The sequence below is a fragment of the Podarcis raffonei genome, chromosome 3, assembly GCF_027172205.1.
Source record: "Podarcis raffonei isolate rPodRaf1 chromosome 3, rPodRaf1.pri, whole genome shotgun sequence".
NCBI classification, from domain to species: Eukaryota; Metazoa; Chordata; class Lepidosauria; order Squamata; family Lacertidae; genus Podarcis; species Podarcis raffonei.
In genome coordinates, this window is record NC_070604.1 from 56,589,551 (window position 1) to 56,608,261 (window position 18,711).

Consider the following 18,711-nt stretch of genomic DNA (forward strand, 5'->3'; position numbering starts at 1 on the left):
CATCTCCTCCATGAATTTGTCTAATGCTCTTTTAAAGCCATCCAAGTTGGTAGCCATTAGTGCCTCCTGTGGGAGTGAATTCCATAGTTTAATTATGTGCTGTGTTGAAAAATCTCCCAATACTAAGCTTCATTGGATGTCTATGAGTTCTAGTGTTATGAGAGAGGGAGGGGGGAAATTCTCTATCCACTTTCTCCATACTGTGCATAATTTTATAAGCTATCATGTCACATCTTACTTGCCTTTTTCTAAATTAAAAAAGTCTCAAACATTGCAGCCTTTCTTTATAGGGGAGTTGCTCCATCCCCTTGATCATATTGGTTGCCCCTTTCTGAACCTTTTCCAACTCTGTAATATCTGTTTTGAGGTGAGGCGACCAGAACTGTACACGGTCCAACCACTTAGCCTCCGTATATGCAAGAGAAGAGGGTGGTAAAGGTCATACTTAGGTCTTCTTAGATATACTGTATATCACACACAGAACATATCTAGAATTTATTATCTATTTCAGAACATGTGGCCTTCCACAAGGTCATCAACCATTTTAAAAAAATGAAATCTACTGAACTAATATTGTAATGATGGTTCTCTAAAATACAAATTCCTTTCAAGTAAGAGTTTCAACTTTCTAACCTTAGGAAACTGGCACAGAATGAAAATCCATTCATGATTAGTATGCATTATACAGGAATGAACACGGCACTAAATAATGTGCTAATTTATCTAAGCAAAAAGGGAATTAATTTATGTTTAAATAAGCCAATACAAGAGGGAGGAACATCCCTCAAGATTTATCTGCAATAAAATCTGTTGTCAGTTTTAGCTGAGACAGGATTCTACCAACATGAACAATGAAACTCCCTTATAAATTAAAACAGTTTAAGTTGGTGTGATTTTGAAATAAAGCCATATATTTCAGTTTGGCTTCAAGGATATTTGGCTGCTCTTTCCTTAACTTCATTTCATCAGTAGCCAAGGAACTGTGGTGTGGGATGCACAGACGGCAGCTTTAAGGAGTTCAGAGGTTGCAGGTGCAGGGGAACCAAACAGGTAATGCTCATCATGTGAAAATATCCCTGCTGCTTCTCTAGTGTGCACAGCAACATGCAAATGTGACTTGAAATGCCACAGAGAAACAACCTCACTGCACTTAAAGCTACCAATGCACACATAGCCTTTATGGCAGTAATAGCAAGTCAAGTCCAAAGCATTTTAAGTGTTCCTCCTATCCCAAGGGATAAGAAGAGGTTTCAGGGACAATGCTGCAGGATTTAATGTCCTTTGGGGGCAGTGCATGGGAAATTTGCAGCATCTTGGTATTCTTTGTTTCAGTTACAACTGAAAAGCAGAGCTTACTAGAAGTTAAGCAACACTCCTATAGCAGACAGCAAATCTGCTAATCTGACATCATGTTTCCAGAGAGAACCCTTGTATCTCAAGATGCTACAGCACTCATCTCTATTTCACTGGCTCCAAACTCTTTATCTGAGCTCCTCCTGCCAACTTCTCAAACGAAAGAGGAATCTCAATCTGTTAAGGAATATGAATATTATTTTGTTAAATTCCAGACTCCTATCGTGTGGCACTCTTTTTAAAACCAGAATGACAGACCCATGATCAGTATTCAAAACGATAACACTGCTTTGGAGTGTGCTGCATATGCAACTAGCTGCTGCTACCACCACTATTCAGTTTCTTGGTTAGACCTTGACTCCAGTTTGATCAGCTGGGAAGGAGGCAGAAGAAGCATTGCACAGGAGAGAAAGGCAGGAATGCAGATCTGACTCTATATGAACTTTAGACAACCTGGTGCCCTCCAGCTGTTTTGGACTGCAAATCCCATCAGCCCCAGCCAACACAGATGGGGAAGTTTGGGGGGAAGGCTGCTCTAGGCAACAACCAGACCCATGTGCATCAATAGCTTCCCTATGAATGCAATCCATTTGTTTCGCTTGCAGCCTTTGTGACACACATGCTAGGGTTTGGTCAGACTTGAAGTTTGGTGTACAAAACCGCATGTTGTGGAAACATTTCCCCTCTTTGTTTTTTGCTCAGCTGTAACGCTTTTACATAAAGTTTATGCCTTACAGAGCTTTGGCACTTTGCAGATTCTGAAAGCCCTTTCTATAAGCTTAGTATTTCTAATAAAATTCAGAAATACAGCGGGATTATCCTCTGTATTTTTAGAGCAGCATACATCCTTTCAGTGCCTTTGCTTGAGGAAGCACCAGCATAATAATGGAGACATACTGTGGTAAAAGGGTGCAGACAATGGAGAAAGCAGGGCTGCTATAATAGGACATGTACAAATGTGCCATTCATTGCGACCTCAGTTTGGGCAAGAAAGAGGTCATTAAATATGAATGCAGGCCCTTCTTGGGAAATTACAGTGAATATATTTATGAAATAGGAAAGCAGCACTACTGGTTTGAGACCCAATAAAAAGTAGTGGGAGCACATGAGGCGAGGAAAGGTTTGTGAGTAAAACAAAGGAATGTGAGAAATCAGCACTGATATTTTATTGGGAAACAGTGGCAAAAAGTTGCACAAGGCAGCAAAATGCAGGCAGGTCAGGATGTTTGGGAAGAACTCTTGGTGATCTGAAGGAAATAGGTAAGGATTTCTGACTCTAGTTGTACGGTGAAATAAAATGACTCCTGCATTGCAGGGGTTTGGTCTTCCAGCTCTATGATTCTATGACTCTCCCTCCAAAATGTTATCACTGAAACAAATAAAGCTGTGGTAGAGGCCTGAGAAAGTAACCAGAAGTTGGTTTTTGTGTGGTGGGACTGTGAGATCAGTTCGCTTCTGGCATTCATCCAGAACAAATCCCTGGATTAAGAATTTTTTCAATCCCAATGTATGCCTTGTGCATCTGACTCTCAATGGCAGATCTCTGCATATACACCCAAACACCCAGACTAGGTGGCCTAAACCTGAAGTCTACGCTGGTCTGACATAAGATGGACTCTGGTTCACAAATGGCTTACCTCTTAAAAGACAAAAAGATGTCACATGACTCTTTTTACTGCAACAGACCAACATGGCTACCCCTCTGGAAACTGCGGCAAAAGTAGTTTTGCTAAAACGGAAAACTTTGCAGCAGGTGGAGCACCTCAGACCCAGGAGTCAAATGCAGCCCTCCAGGCCTCCTTGTCCAACCCTCAGGACTCTTCCCAGGCCACACTGCTCACAGGTCCTGGTGTGTGCCCTTCTGAGTGTTTCTGCCTGGATGGAATGTGTCTTTGCCCAGTGATAATGCCTCCTGGTTATCCTCTCCCACAGCTTTATTTTTTGTTTGCCAGGATGGCCAGAGGCCTCTGTATTAAATTTCTAGCTGAAGGTGTCTCACACACACACACACACAAACAAACACCAAAGTGAATTCACAGTGATTAATAGTGTCTAGATTTGCCAAAGTATTGCTATACGAAATTCATTCCATTTGGCAGAGCAATTTGGCAGAATGCTTGATTAATGCGAAAAGTGCAATATGTATAGTGGAATGATAAGATCCAAACTGCCTTATACATTTTATATGCCAATGGGTACCCACTTTTCTGGCATCTGACATTGTCAGTACACAATGGCACTGATACAGAGGAAGAAACACTTTTGCTAGATTAACCACCCCTGAAAGTCATTCAGACCTTTGCCTTGTTGCCTATTTATCAGATCAATCTTCCATTGAACTGCACCATCCCCAACCAAATCAAAATACAGTACTGTTGTTTTTATATTTTGTACATTGCATTGGGGCATACGTGGTAGATGATTGGGGTCTGCAAGACCCCAGGGGCTAATTAATTGCCCCAAACACAACTGTGGAGAGAACAATGAATTATGGATTTCCTGTAATTGATATGACCATTGATGCATATCTCTCCTCCTCCTCTTCCTGGGTGCTGCCACAATGGCCCAGCAGCTCTGGGAACAGAATTTGTCATTCCACTGTAGTTTTAAGTTCCACCTGCTGGCAGCCACACAAACATCAACATAACAACATCCTTAAGAAAATATTTATCAGGAGAGATAGTAACTGGAGGGTGGCTGTAAATGTTTTGAAATGAAGCTCTAGTACTTAGAAGCTCCATGTGAATCATATGGAAGCAAAGGAAATCTTTTTTCTTTTCTTTTTTGCTAGAGGCTTCTTTAATAGTTCATCAGCAGTTATAGCCCCAGGCATACAGTTTTTTGGATCTCCTTCATTAATTTTTGAAGGACATTATGAGCCATGATTGAAAGCATCTCGTTTACGGGAAGTGCATTTGGAGGTTGCATGATCTAGTCGTTTCAGCTCTGATTGGCATTTATTGTTAAGAGCCGGTACTCTTGCTACATTTCTCTCTTCAGCACCTCCTCCTCCTAGACTGCTTTGCAAAGGAAAGTAGCTGGTTTTCTCTTGCAGCCCTGAAAGCCTAACTTTGGATCCATTGTAATCAGTAGCGTTTTCTCACCACCACCCACAACACGTGCCTGCACATTTGGAAGCAAATCTGGGTTTGCTTCTGGGTGATGTGTGAAATGGCCTGCACAGATTGGTATCACCCATTGTGTTGTTTGAATGTGGGAGTGTCATAATGGGTGACCTTACAAGAATAAATTTTGTATATGATTAAGACAGTTTTTGCAAGATCCAAGCAACAGTATCTAACACCCCAATATCTGACAATCATAAAATCATAATCACGACTACGGTAACTTTTGCTAGATGTGTCCTTTGTGGGGTTTTACTATTTAAATCGGGGGTGGGGGAATACATTATAGCTTAACTGAGACTTTTAAAACTAGAGCAATCTAAATAATGGAAAGCATTGTTAGCAACATTTGAGAAATTTCGCTTACACTTTCTGGCATTTCATTCTGTTGATTGGTGTGTAAAAATTCCATACTTGTCTATTTTGTGCAATGCTTTTTAAGTCCACATAAAATCATATAAAAGTAAAAAATTCTGCTGACCATTAAAAAAATATATAGCTTCCACAGTGTCTCCAATAGCATGCATGATTGTGTTTGGCTTCATTATTTAAAAGAACAATCTGAACCCTTAAAATAACCGTAGAGTTTAAAGACATCTACTCTGAATGCATTAATATCCTGATCTTTTAATAATACGGTATTTTGGAATAAACCCACAATGTCCTATTTTGTTTTTTAAAAAAACAATCCAGTTGCTGATGCTGCACTACACTGTTTGATGCTTAATCCCTTCTGCTAAGATTTGTGTCTGTATAGGTACTGAAATCATAAAACAACATTCTGAAACTGCGGTCTATAAACTCAGCTTATGCTAAGATGTGTTGGTATTTTCACAGGAACTATGCTTCATTTTTAGGTGTGTAGTTTGTGCAAAGAATTGTCCTATTTAATCAATACCTTTTATGTTGAGCTGTTGCAAAACAGTGTTTCATACCTTGCAACGGCACAAAGCATTTTATTTTTGCTCAAGCAGTTAGTGTGAAACTTGAGTGTTTCTTAGTATTAACCAGCTTCTTCTAAAGGTCACAGTTTGTAGCTGTCATGGCTGCATACTGGAAAACTGCAAATTGGAAAAGAATAAGTATGGGCAAGCTTATAGTCATTTGAGGATGCAGTCTAACTGCAGGCACAAACCAATTCAAGTTTAGCACCTTGAATTCCTTTTTGTTTAATTGGAGGAATTACGCACGCTCCCATATAAATTGGTGGGGCTTAAAAGGTGATTACGTTGAGCCAGCCCAAGACATTTTGCTACCAGAGGTGAAGAACAAGATTGTGCCCTCAGTACATTCCATGTGCAGAAACCAATTGGACTGGTAATTTAATCTTAGTGCCACCAATAGGACAGTGTGCTCCACCACGCCTGAAGTCAGCCAATTATAGGGCCACAGGACAGGCTAGTTATGTGTAGAATACACAGCTCTGTTCTCCAACAAAAGCGTATGACCAGGGAGCTTGGGAGGGACAGTCATAGAGGCTGCCCCTGCTAGCCTTCAGCATTTGATACCAGAGGTGGTCACCTCACAGTACCTAATGGTAGGGCAGGCCATGAATGCAAATGGTATGTCTCTTAAAAATATTGTTTTGTCCTCTTCTATTAGCTATTGTTTTTGAATCTATGGTTGGTTTTGCTTCTTAGGGAGAGCATTTTGCTAACTTGTGATTTAATCCACATGGTGTGCATTCCTGACCCTTTGAAGTCAATGGGCCTGTAGTTACTGATATATATCAATTTGCACAGTCAGAACTGTAGGCTGCATTTCCCTTGTGGTTTTAAAATCTAGTAGAGTGGAAGCTGTGTTTTTCCTTGAGCATTTATCCTCTTTAGCCACTGACCCTTTAAGCCACAGCATAGATCCCTTTACTTTCCAGCTAAGTCCTTCTCCATTATATATAATTACACATTCATATATAGCAGCTGTATGAAGATTTGATATGATACCCAGTTTTCCTTCCAGATAAAGAGGTTAGCGTGGGCAGCCCAGTAGCTCCCAGTATGGCCAATTTATATATGACTCAGCAAACAAATATCATTCTCCTAAACTCTCCTTTATGAAAATATTTCAGATATTATGTGTGATATATTGATTATATGTCCCCCCCCCCCAGGGTGGCTGAGGTGTATGGGTATTTTTGGTTGAATTAACTCAATTATATTAATATTATGTGGGCATAACCGACTGGCAATTACTGACATTTTAAAATTTGATATCTAATCCATATTTGGCAAATTGCTAAATTCTTTGGCACAGAATTTTCTTTGTAGCAAGGAGTTCCATAGTTCCGCTTTCCTTAAGCTAAATACAGACAATTTGCTCTGGAGGTATTGTGACTCAGCCTCCCCAATTTAAGCAGAATTTGCTGCTCCAGAAGCGCTTGGGTTGTTTATGTTTTCCCCTACCCACTCTAATATGCCTCCCCAACTATTTTTACCCATATCCTTATTCCCCACCCCAAACTCCCAGTTTCTTCAATCTCTCCCACCTGGTCCTTCTACATCCATGCTGCCCTCCTCTTTTACCCACTTTCCTTTCTATTCCCACTTCACATTTTTATTGACGTTATTAATAATATAATAAATACTAATGTTTTTCCCCACTTTCTAATTTCCTTCGGAACTTCATCTGGCCCTTCCGTTTCCTTCCCTTATCTTCCCACCCCAAAATTATCTGTCTCCCAGCCTCATTTACTCAGTATGCAGTGAGTTATGGCATGCCTAGGGGACGGAGTAGGCAAGTGAGGAGGCTGGTGCTCACCTGGAAGTGGCCGAAGGCCTATTGGTGGGTCTTGATCCACAAAGGAACACATGTCAAGGGCATATTCTATTCCAGGAGTAGCTTCCAGTTGTTCTTGGACTACAGCCCCAGCCAGCCAGCATAGCCAAAGGCAGGGATAATGGGAGTGGCAATCCAATGACATATTGAGGGCACCATTTTGTGTGGCATGATTTAGGGCAGTGTGACCAGTTCTGCCGCACTGGGTGCTGAGCCTAGGGGGTGCTGCAGGGCATTGCAACCCTGAAGTAGTGAATTAAGCAGAACAGAAGGTGAGAGATGATGGGTGGGTGTGCGTCAAATTTTGGCCTCTCACAGGCCACTGCTGCTGAAATGTGAAAGACCAAACTCTGCCTCTGATCCAATTGGGTCTGCCTGTGTGCCGAATGGCCATCTCTTCATGGAATGGGCCTTCTCCTTACTCTCCTCCCTCCTGCAGTTCACCTCACATCCTCAGATCTGCTCCAGAGGGTATGAGGACCTGCCAAGCAGATCTGGGAATGTGGGAGGCAGTTGCAGGAGAGGAGGAAGTGGAAGTCCTCTTCACTGAGTTGATGTCTACTTGTGTCATGTTGGCTATCAATTTTCAACATTACTATACAAAACTGAATACTATGTTTTATTTTGAAACTGAGTAAGATGTTTAATACCTTTTACAAAGGTTTAATATCTTTCATTAAAGCTCAATTCTCTTTTAACAGGCCCTGCTTTCATTTCTGCGTAGATCAAAGACTTTAATGGTGGAGCATTTTGTACATAATAACTCTTTTGAATTAGCATCACAGACTCCCTGAGGTAAAGTCCAGGTGAAGAAGCAGTGAACTGTGAAGCTGCCTTAGTTGCAGTTTCAGGTGACCTACATTTGCCTGGAAATATGAATAATATTGTGGATTTTAAATATAAATCCCTTTCATCAGTGGCGTAGTGTGGGTTGTCAGCACCCGGGGCAAGGCAAGTAATTTGCGCCCCCTAACCCGTGGATTTTAGCACTCGAGTCTCTTCCACTGGATTAGCGTGCCCCCCTCAGATGTTGTGCCTGGTGCAGCTGGCCCCCCCTGCACCCCCACGCTACGCCACTGCCTTTCATTAGTTTTGCCTGGTACAATCTGCATCTGACATAGTGGATAATGATGGGGGGGTACTAAATATTATGAGCAAACCCATTGAACAAAAGCTGATGAACTGGGTGTGCCTTGGGCTATAATTCACCCCTCCTTTACACCAAATAGTCCTTGGGAGGTTGGTGAGCAGGCTCCATAATGACTAGCTTGGAGCCTCTGTTTCTAGGGAAAGATGACTGATGAAGGGAGCCCTAGGATTATTCTGATGATTTTATGGAGATGGAAGACATACCAATTTACAGAGCTGAAATATTCGTGGTGGGATTTCTAAATGAGGATGGGGAGACTGCAGAGAAGCTAAATGAATTATTTGTGTAGTTTTTGACTGCAGATGATGTTGGACAGCAGCTACTCATACCTGACCCAGTGCACTGAGTACATGTCTACTCAGAAGTAACCTCATTTGATTCAATGGAGCCTACTCCCAGGTAAGTGTATCTAGGATTGCAGACTGAATCTTTGTTTCTTTGGAGAGGGTGTCAGAAAAAAACTGACTGAAATAGAGGTTACAAGATATCACAGTAGAGATCCACATATTAACTCATCTATTTTTTAGATGTTTAGTTTTAAATGTATGGCTCCATAGCTGAAAAAGTTGCCAAACAAATCTGTTTCTGTTGTAGATTTTTTTTTTTTTACTGAGGCTGCATACACACATTTTATTCTAGAATCAATGAAGGCTTGCTTTTTTCTACATAGTCGACACGTAATCTAGATCTATTGCTTATTCTCTGCCTCTGAAAAGTGCTTTTTGAGAAATGGGTTTCATCCGAGAAAAAAAGTTCATTGCAGATTGATTCTGCATTACTCAGCAGTGTATCCATTTGAAAACAGATGTAGGTGGCCCCCAACAAGGTGTCTGCATGTATTCATGCCTGTCCAATAATGTTGTAGATGGACATAACCCAAGATTGCAAACATCACATCCTCCTTCATTCACTTAGGGCATGAGCAGGGAAGAAAAGGCATGGATAGCCTAATCAAGGCCCCCCCCCAATTGCATATCAAGTAACTATGCCCATCCTGGGGATAGGGTTAGCCTAGGATCAATTGTAGACTGAAACCAGCATGTTGAGGAGGAGCAGGAATTAGTTTGGAATGAGGAAAAACTACACTTTTGTGCTACAAATGGGTTAGCACATATGCAGCCTAAAATGCAAAGTTTGTCCTTGTGGTAAATGTAGGTTACAAATTAATTCAAACACAGCTGTCCTTTACTTCCTTAATGCATTCTTATTTCATATCTTTATTCAACATTTTAGAACATACAGTCTAAGTCAGTGCACCCACTTCCTTCTTGTTGAGTCTGGGCATGCAAGAAGAACACAGATTGCTATGATTAGGCAATGAGGTGTCTGGATATTTGTGAGTATTAGAAGCAACTGACTGTAAGCATAGTCAGAATGGGTTTCATTCACAGATGCAGCAGCACAAGTTTAAAAATGTTTCATTGCAAGGAAACAGTGTGTGTGTATGTGTGTGATTTTAAGTAGTTGTCCAAGCCATTAATGCATTGAGAAAGATACTTATTCAAATTATCTCCCCCCCCTTTTTAAAAAAACAACAAACCTCCTAGCTTATCTAGTATATCTAGATATCATGAACTGGCAGGACCATGGGGAGGAGAAAGAGGATCCCAGCAAGGGGTGTAGCTGAGACTGGGAAATACTGGGGCAAGCTGGAGATGGGGAAGGAGAGGTTGGTGTAGGAAGTACTCACAGGGTGAGGGAATGGGGTCAGTGCATAGGAACCCAAGCAGGACCCAAAGCTAGAGCCAGAGGGGCCTATTTCCAAAAACAGAACGGACTCTGAGGTGTAGGGAGCAGCCAGAGTGGTGCTCTAGGAGGCTGAGGCAGACAAGACCCAACAGTCTAGCCCATTAGCTGGCCAGGTGAGACTCACTAGCCCTGGGAGGAAGTGTGTGATTCCTCAGCTGGAGGAGGCCTGGAACAGGTGAGGGTTACATGCCTCATCAAGCCCAGATGCTGCAATCAGCATAGGAAGGGAAGTAGAGCTGAGGTGCTGTGTCTGCTCAACTGCCCATGTTGATGAACCTCAACTTGGATGCCCCAGGATCTCTGCTGGACTGTCCTTCAGTTAGGACTTTGGACATGTGGATTGACCCTGGACTGGGGGTTTGACATACTGACTTGCTGCCAGGTAGGCCAGGGGTTCAGGGCACTAGATGATTTTTGTGTAGTATTTTTAATTATTTCATAAAATCTAAAATGTAGTTGGGGCAAATTTTCTATTCACTGATTTGGGAATGAGCAAGTGTTCCCTGCATATGAGCACAAGCACTGAAGGACCTTCACTATAATTAAGTAAGATTGTTTTTTGATACATCTGCACCTGTATTTTTTCCTGTGTAAGAAATTTGCCATTGAATGAAATCTGGCTGCGCTTGGCACTTCTGAGCAAGTGGATGCTAGTTGTACTCTGTTTAGCAGAATCCTATGCACATGAATTCAGAGGGATGCCCTGTTGAATTGATCTTGATTATACCTGTTATGCTGGTATATTTTTATTTTTTTGTATTTTTCTTGCTGAGTTCTTATGATTTTTGTGGTAAGCTTATTCACAATGTAGAGCAATATACATATTTCTAAGTGAAGGAAGCAATAAGAAATGGAACACTTGCTTTGCAACCCTGCACTGATAAAAGCAGTGGAGTCTTGTGACACCTTAAAGACATTTATATTGTAGCATAAGCTTTCATGGACTCGTGTCATCGTTTCGGACCAGGAATCCTTGAATGCAAAGTCCTCTCACGATGGTTTGAATTAGAAAAAAATGTACCCATTCTTTATCTTGTTCCTTGCATTAGTAGCATTTATTAAATTTACACCCGGCTCTTCCTCCCCAAGGAGTCCAGGGCAGCAAACAGATAAACAGTTAAAAAACAAAAGCAAAGCAAAAACATTGAGAAACAGTTAAAACATTCCAAAAACAATTTCAATTAAAAACAGTCCAAAAGAAATAACACTTAAGAATATACTTTTATTCGATGATCTCAGGGGTATTGTTGGTATTATTAGTTGCTTGTTACTAAAGTCTACCAGTGACTTATGTTTGAAACCATAAATGCAGTTTTCCATAAAAAATTCATAGAAAACATTAACAAGCTCATACAATTCTTACATAATTACATTCATAACCTGCCCCCCTATAACAGCTGCAGGAAGCTTTGACAGCACATTAACAAGAGAAGGAAAAGCCAGCTTAGTCCATCAAAGATCTGGGCTAGGGGAAAGCAAGTATTTACCTGACACCAACAAGATGTCTGTGAAGGTGCCATGCAGACCTCACTGGGGCGAGCATTTGACAGATGGTGGGCCACAGCTGAAAAGGCCCTCCCTCTCTCTATGGCTCCTTTGGCATCTGCTTGCACATACGTGCTTCTCTCAAAATGGCAAGGTGGCTTGGAAAACATCTGCAGGCAGCGCATTCACCTGCAAAAGGCACCTAGTGACTTCCCAGGCCTGAAGAAAGGAAATGCTATTGGACTGGTTACCTCTATTAGCCTCTGCCAGTCATGTCAAGCCCCATCTATTTTTTCAGGTGAGGATATATTGCAGGGCGAATGCCTTTCTGCATGCAGTCAGAAGCACCAGTGTTAAGCAATCCCTACCATCTCTGCCCCAGGAGCGAACCTGTCCCACTGTGTCACTCAAGCACAAAGGACATTTTCCTTTCTCTCTGTGACTCATAAGGTGATTTGCAATGCTCTCGCTCCCTCCCTCCCTCCCTCCCCCAAATCTCTTCTGCTCCAATAAATTCTTGTGTTGGAGCCACTATGCCGCAGTGAGAAAACTGCTGAGTTTCTTACTGTAATATCATTTACAATTAGTTTGCATGATTTTGATTATGCTCCCTACAGAAACATATTTTCAGCAATGTATTTGTAGCTGGCTTGCAATGGTCCTGCATGATCCACAGTGTGGAATAACTGCTTTTATGCCTGTGACATTTATGTAGAATATTTCCAAACCTCCCAACCACAGATTTGTGGGTTAAACCACAGAGCCTAGGACTTGCCAATCGGAAGGTTGGCGGTTCAAATCCCCGCGACAGGGTGAGCTCCCGTTGCTTGGTCCCAGCTCCTGCCAACCTAGCAGTTCGAAAGAACGTCAAAGTGCAAGTAGGTAAATAGGTACCGCTCTGGCGGGAAGGTAAACTGTGTTTCCGTGCACTGCTCTGGTTCGCCAGAAGCGGCTTAGTCATGCTGGCCACATGACCTGGAAGCTGTACCCCGGCTCCCTCAGCCAATAAAGTGAGATGAGCGCCACAACCCCAGAGTCGGCCACGACTGGACCTAATGGTCAGGGGTCCCTTTACCTTTACCTTACCCCCCCGCCCCCGCCCCAGCTCAGCTGCAAATATTGCTGAGAGGATTTCACCCATCACAGCTGATCTGTGTTGAGTGAAATGCACCCAATAGTTTTTCAATGGTAAAGTTTATATAGAGCGATGGGCAAACTCTGCTGGTTTTGATTTAGAATTAAGCTTAGTAAGTCACACACCAGTTTCCAAAAGTACATACATGAATCAAAAGCTCTTTTCCACGCTCCATTTCTGAATATGGGGAACCCCATCATGATCTCCATGATGCCACAGGGAGCACAATTGCCTTTGTATTCCACGAATCGCAGTCTGCCGATGAACCCTCTTACTGCTTCTTTTCTTCCTCCTAAACTTACGCAGCCGAAAAGTTCAGAGTATGTTTTGCTCATTGTTATTTATGAGGACTGGCAAACTCCCCCCCCCCCCCCGGTATTCTGTAAATATCAGGACTATGAAACATTGCAGTTAGTGAGTGAGTGTGTGTGTGTGTGTGTGTGTGTGTGTGAGAGAGAGAGAGAGAGAGAGAGAGAGAGAGAGAGAGAGAGAGAGAGAGAGGTGGTGGTGGTGGTTTTCTGGATTTATGCATTTTCCCCCTTTATTTGGTCTGTGAGTGACATTATATATTTGCATCTAGCTTTTCCTCCCTGTAGGTGGTGTAAATTATCCTCCCCCTGTTTATCTTTACAACAGCCCTGTGAGGTAGGGTAAACTAAGTAAAAATATATACATAAGCAGCAGCAGTTCTTGCCAATGGGTACTGATGGTGCAGGGCCCCCAATCCATATTTAGCATTTTAGGGCCATGAAATCTTGTTTGCATCTCTGTGGCCTTCTACTCATGCTTCTCTCTCTTTTGAGATGGATTTTCCTTTCTGCATGTCTTAGCCCAGGGTGTACAATCCATACAAGACACATGAAGCAAAGTCCACCAGCCATCTATGACAACATACCCTCCAACATTTCTCCGATGAAAATAGGGACGCTCCATTCCATAATGCTGATTTTACTATTTATACCCCACACATTTTACTGGGTTGCCCCAGCCACTCTAAGCAGCTTCCAACATATATAAAAACGTAATAAAATATTAAACATTTAACAAAACTTCCCTACACAGGATTGCCTTCAGATGGCTTGGGGGTCTGATAATGCCTTACCCTTCAATGAAAATAGGGACATCCTAAGGAAAAGTGGGATATTCCGGGATCAAATAGGAAACTGGGATAGCTTCTCCAAAGCAGAGACGTCCCTGAAAAATAGGGACACTTGGAGGGTCTGTGACAACTCACTGGGTGCTTAATAAGCTTTCTGAAAAGGGCTCCCATCCTAACCCACTTACCAGGGATATAAGTATCACTGAATTTAGTAGGACTTACTTCTGAGTAGATATGGTTAGGATTGTGCTGCTTTGTTGCCTGCCTGGGATAGCAAAAACGTGTGTATTAAGTAGCCCTGGGAAGGCACAGTAGTGTGTCATGTTTCTCTTTTCCTTTTGTGGGCGATATTCATAGCACAGCAACATTCATTTTCAGTTTCTTACGACACCCTGGCATTTTCATCAGCCTGTTCTTTGTCACTTGAATTTGTTTATATGTAAGGAACATTTTCTTTCATGAGTTTCTTCACTTCATTTCCATTTCTGATCGTTCAAATAGTGTTAATGGCCCGTCAGCTTTGATAGGCGAGATCTTGCACTGAATTAATGCTCTAGGAAGAAAGACATGCTGACAACCAGAATTTTTGAGATCTAGTTTTGCAGTCAGTTGTGCTATGATTTTGGGCTTCTTGGAATGAGTGATGACAAGCTATCACGCGATATACATTTAAGTGGGGTCCCGTTTGTGTGGCCAAGCGGCCAGCTCTTTCAAGCTTCTGTAGGAGGATGCAGGATCTTGTGAGAGATCTATGTGGGCAGAGTGGTAGATGACTTAAAACCTTCAGCCGCTGAGCAGACGGGGGCCATGTTGGTTTCTATTATCAGGGGGACTATAGATCAACTGAAGTTGTGATGTCCAGTTTTAACTTTTAGAAAAAATGGTCTTTAGCCATGCTACATAATTATCTTTTTTGGGGGGCAAACATTTCCCCATCACTTGAGTTTGTTTATTGTAGATATTTCAACAATGCTGTCTTAACGCCTACCTGAATCAAGCTGGACAGTGTGGGCTAATGAATCTATTGTTAATTCCTGAGTATTTGCTGCCCTCTGCAGCTGAAACGGTTTATTAGCTTGTCAGCCATTCAAATACAACCCTGCATCAATGACTTTCCAAGCTCTTTAAAGCATGCCCTTTTGTCTTAATGCTGTACCTACGCTGCTATTGCTATCGATTAAGCTGTACCCATCCAATAGTCTTTCTTGACATAATGGTAGGGAGAGGAATCCTTGGAAATGATATCACAGACTTGGGCACAATACAGAAAAGGTTGAGATAACTTCCCTACAAGAAAAGAGTTTGAAAACCTGCTGGGGAAAAATGAGGTTTGTACAGGGCTTCCAACTATTTATTGTGCTCACTTGACTGCTTCAGTCTGTGGAACTGGCACTGGTACAGGTCACACACAATACTCATTCTGTAGTTGTAAGAAATTGATTTTTTAGCGTGATGGCACCTACAATTTGGAACTTCCTGCCTGACGTCAGGCAGGCACCTTTGCTGTGCTCTTTTCGGTGCTTGCTTAAAACATGTTTGTTTAGGAAAGCCCATCCAGAAATGTGATGTTGGCAAGTTTTAATCATTTTTAATTACCTTTTAGTGATCTTTAACGGTTTTTAATTGTTTTTAACAGTTTTCATTGATAATTTTAACATTTCCAGTAAACTGCTTAGAGGTTTTACTACAATCAAGTGATATATGCCAGGTGGCCCAAAAGTAGGCTTACAGAAGTTGGTATACAGTTGAAGGAAGGAAATTCCTCACAACAGATTATATGGGTACACATAACTGACTCACAACAAAGTGACCGTTAAATTTTAGGCTGGCAGTTGGAAAGAATAGTGGAGTCAGGTAAAAGGATTATTCTTCTTTACTGATATTGTGAATGATGCAGCGAACTTGAGTCAAGACAAAGAAAGTGGATTTTAAAAGCAGTATACCTACTTTTGGGGGTCCCTGTACACTTTGCTATTTTAATAATAATAATATTATTATTATTTATCTGAAGTAACTAGCATGGGAAGTGTTATGTACTGAAGTTCTCACCCTGGGCCAGCAGGGGGATACTGTAGATAGTTTTCACTCAGGTCCACGTCAGTTATTTTAGGTGGGAAACCCTGGATTGTTGTTGCTACAATGTTGACAGCCGGCTGCCTATAAAAGCAGGCCGGCTGAGCTGTTTGCTGTTCAGTTCTGTCCAGCTTACAAATAAAGAGCTGCTCTGGAGAAATCGCTGTGTTGTCTGCTATGTTCGCCCACAACTTAACACTGGCGACGAGGATGGGATCGATGGACATCAGAGCACAGCCAGATGCAGCCACCTCTGAGCAGAGCTGAATCACTGAGCTGAATCACTGAGCGAAATCACTGAACAGAACCAATTCAGAGCTGACTGTTCTGGCTAGAGCACGGTGTTCCATCCATCGCCCTTCACGCCGGCATCGGAATCATGGCTTCACTTGTGCCTCTACCGCCGTTTGCGCCAGCCTCTGAATCATGGGACTCCTACCTCGCTCGGTTCGACTGCTACCTCCAAGCCAACGAGCTGACGCAAGTATCACAGGAGCGTAAGCGGGGCCTATTCCTCAGCCTCTGTGGGCCTGAGGTGTTCGAGACGGCCCGAGCATTGGTTGCGCCTGAAGCAGTCCAGGCAACACCGTGGGACACGATCCAAGAGAAGCTCCGCAACCACTACGCACCAAAGCCGTCCAAGATTGCTGCCCGCCATGCGTTCTACCACCGGAACCAGGCAGAGGGGGAGTCAATCAACAACTACACCACCGCCCTGCGACAGGCTGCAATGCACTGCGAGTTCCGAGACTTAGACGATGCCCTGATGGATCGAATTGTCTGCGGGGTCCGGGACATCCATCTGCAACGGCGTCTCCTCGCCAAGCCAGACCTCACACTACAGAAAGCCATTGAGGAGGCTGTGGCCTCAGAAGCTGCTGAACGCTCCGCCCAGGAGATCCACAAGTCCAGCAGCCCGCGTCTTGCTAGGAAGCCAGTTCCAGTACATCATGAAGAGGCCAGCAGTGATGAGGCATCCTCCAGTGAAGACGATGACGTGCACCAGACAAAGCGGGAGCGCAGGAAGTTCCAGCAGAAGTCCAAGGGCCAACCGCAATGTGCCGGCTGTGGAGGCAACCATTCCCGTGCCAAGTGTCAATTCAGAGACGCCATCTGTAGGAAGTGTTCCAGAAGGGGCCACATCGCTAAGGTCTACCGATCGGCTCCGTCTGACACCCCCCCTTCACCGACTCGTAAGTCCAAGTCTTCACTCCAGTCTGCCAAGAAAAGCTGTTTTGCTCTCACCAACTGCCGCTGCCCGTCTGGAACCACGATTGGCCAAACCGACTCATCTACGCAACGCAAGCTGAACGTCACGGTGCTCATTGAAAGAGCTCCATGTGACATGGAGATCAACACCAGGTCTGCCCTGTCCATCGTGTCTTGGAGCACCGTCAAAAGACTGGTACCCAGAGTGTCCAAAAGGCAACTCGACTCTCACCACATACACCTGAGAGACTACCAGGGAAACGACATTCCCGTGGTAGGCGTTGGCCGGTTCCGGATCGCCTTCAAGGATTTTTCGGGCCTGCTCCGGTTGATGGTGGTCGAAGGTCAGCTGCCAAGCCTCCTAGGGCTAGACTGGTTTGATGCCCTCGGCCTGGAAGTCACCGGCATCAACTGCATCTCTAACGCAGAGACTGAGGGTCTGGTCAAAGACTTTGCCGAGGTTTTTGACGGCACTTTGGGGCAATATACAGGTACGCCCATCTCCTTTAGCCTTGATCCACAAGTCGCCCCCATCAAGCTAAAGCCACGCCGGGTTCCCTTTGCTCTCAAGGCTAAGGTGTACGAACAACTGGACAAGCTGGACAAGGAGTTTTGGAGCCAGTTGACCACGCCAAGTGGGAAACCCCCATCGTCACGCCTGTCAAGGCAGATGGGTCGGTGAGAATCTGCACTGACTACCCAAGGAGTTTTGGAGCCGGTTGACCACGCCAAGTGGGAAACCCCCATCGTCATGCCTGTCAAGCCAGACGGGTCGGTGAGAATCTGCGCTGACTACAAGTGCACGATCAGCAAGGCACTTCAGCAGCACGCTTATCCGGTTCCTGTTGTCCAACAACTGCTGCATTCCCTGGGTGAGGGTAAGGTCTTCGCTAAGCTGGACCTTGCCCAAGCCTATCAACAACTACCAGTCGATGATGCCACTGCTGAAGCCCAGACGATCGTCACCCACTGAGGGGCATTCCGTTGCCACCGGTTGCAGTTCGGGGTGAGTGTGGCTCCTGGCATCTTCCAAAGCCTTATGGAGCGTCTCCTGCAAGGGCTTCCGGGCGTGGTACCATATTTTGATGACATCTTGGTGTCCGCAGACTCACACCAGCAGCTGTTCAAGCGCCTCCATGCCGTGCTGACCAGGTTCCAAGAGGCCGGGCTCAAGGTAAAGAGGGAGAAGTGCCAGATCACCGTTCCACAGGTAGAGTTCCTGGGCTATCTTATCGACGCCTCCGGCCTTCACCCGACCACATCCAAGATCCGCGCTATCCAGCAGGCCCCCATCCCAAAGAACAAGACGGAGTTGCAGGCGTTCCTGGGGCTGCTGAACTTTTATAACATGTTCCTGCCCCACAAAGCCACAGTGGCTGAGCCTCTTCACCGACTCCTCAGCACAAAGACGCCTTGGTCCTGGGGTCATCGGGAGATGGCGGCCTTCAACGCGGTCAAGGCTCTCCTTTCATCGGACTGTGTGCTGGTACAGTACAGTGAATCCAGGCCGCTGGTCCTTGCCTGCGACGCCTCACCTTTTGGCATCGTTTTCCAGACG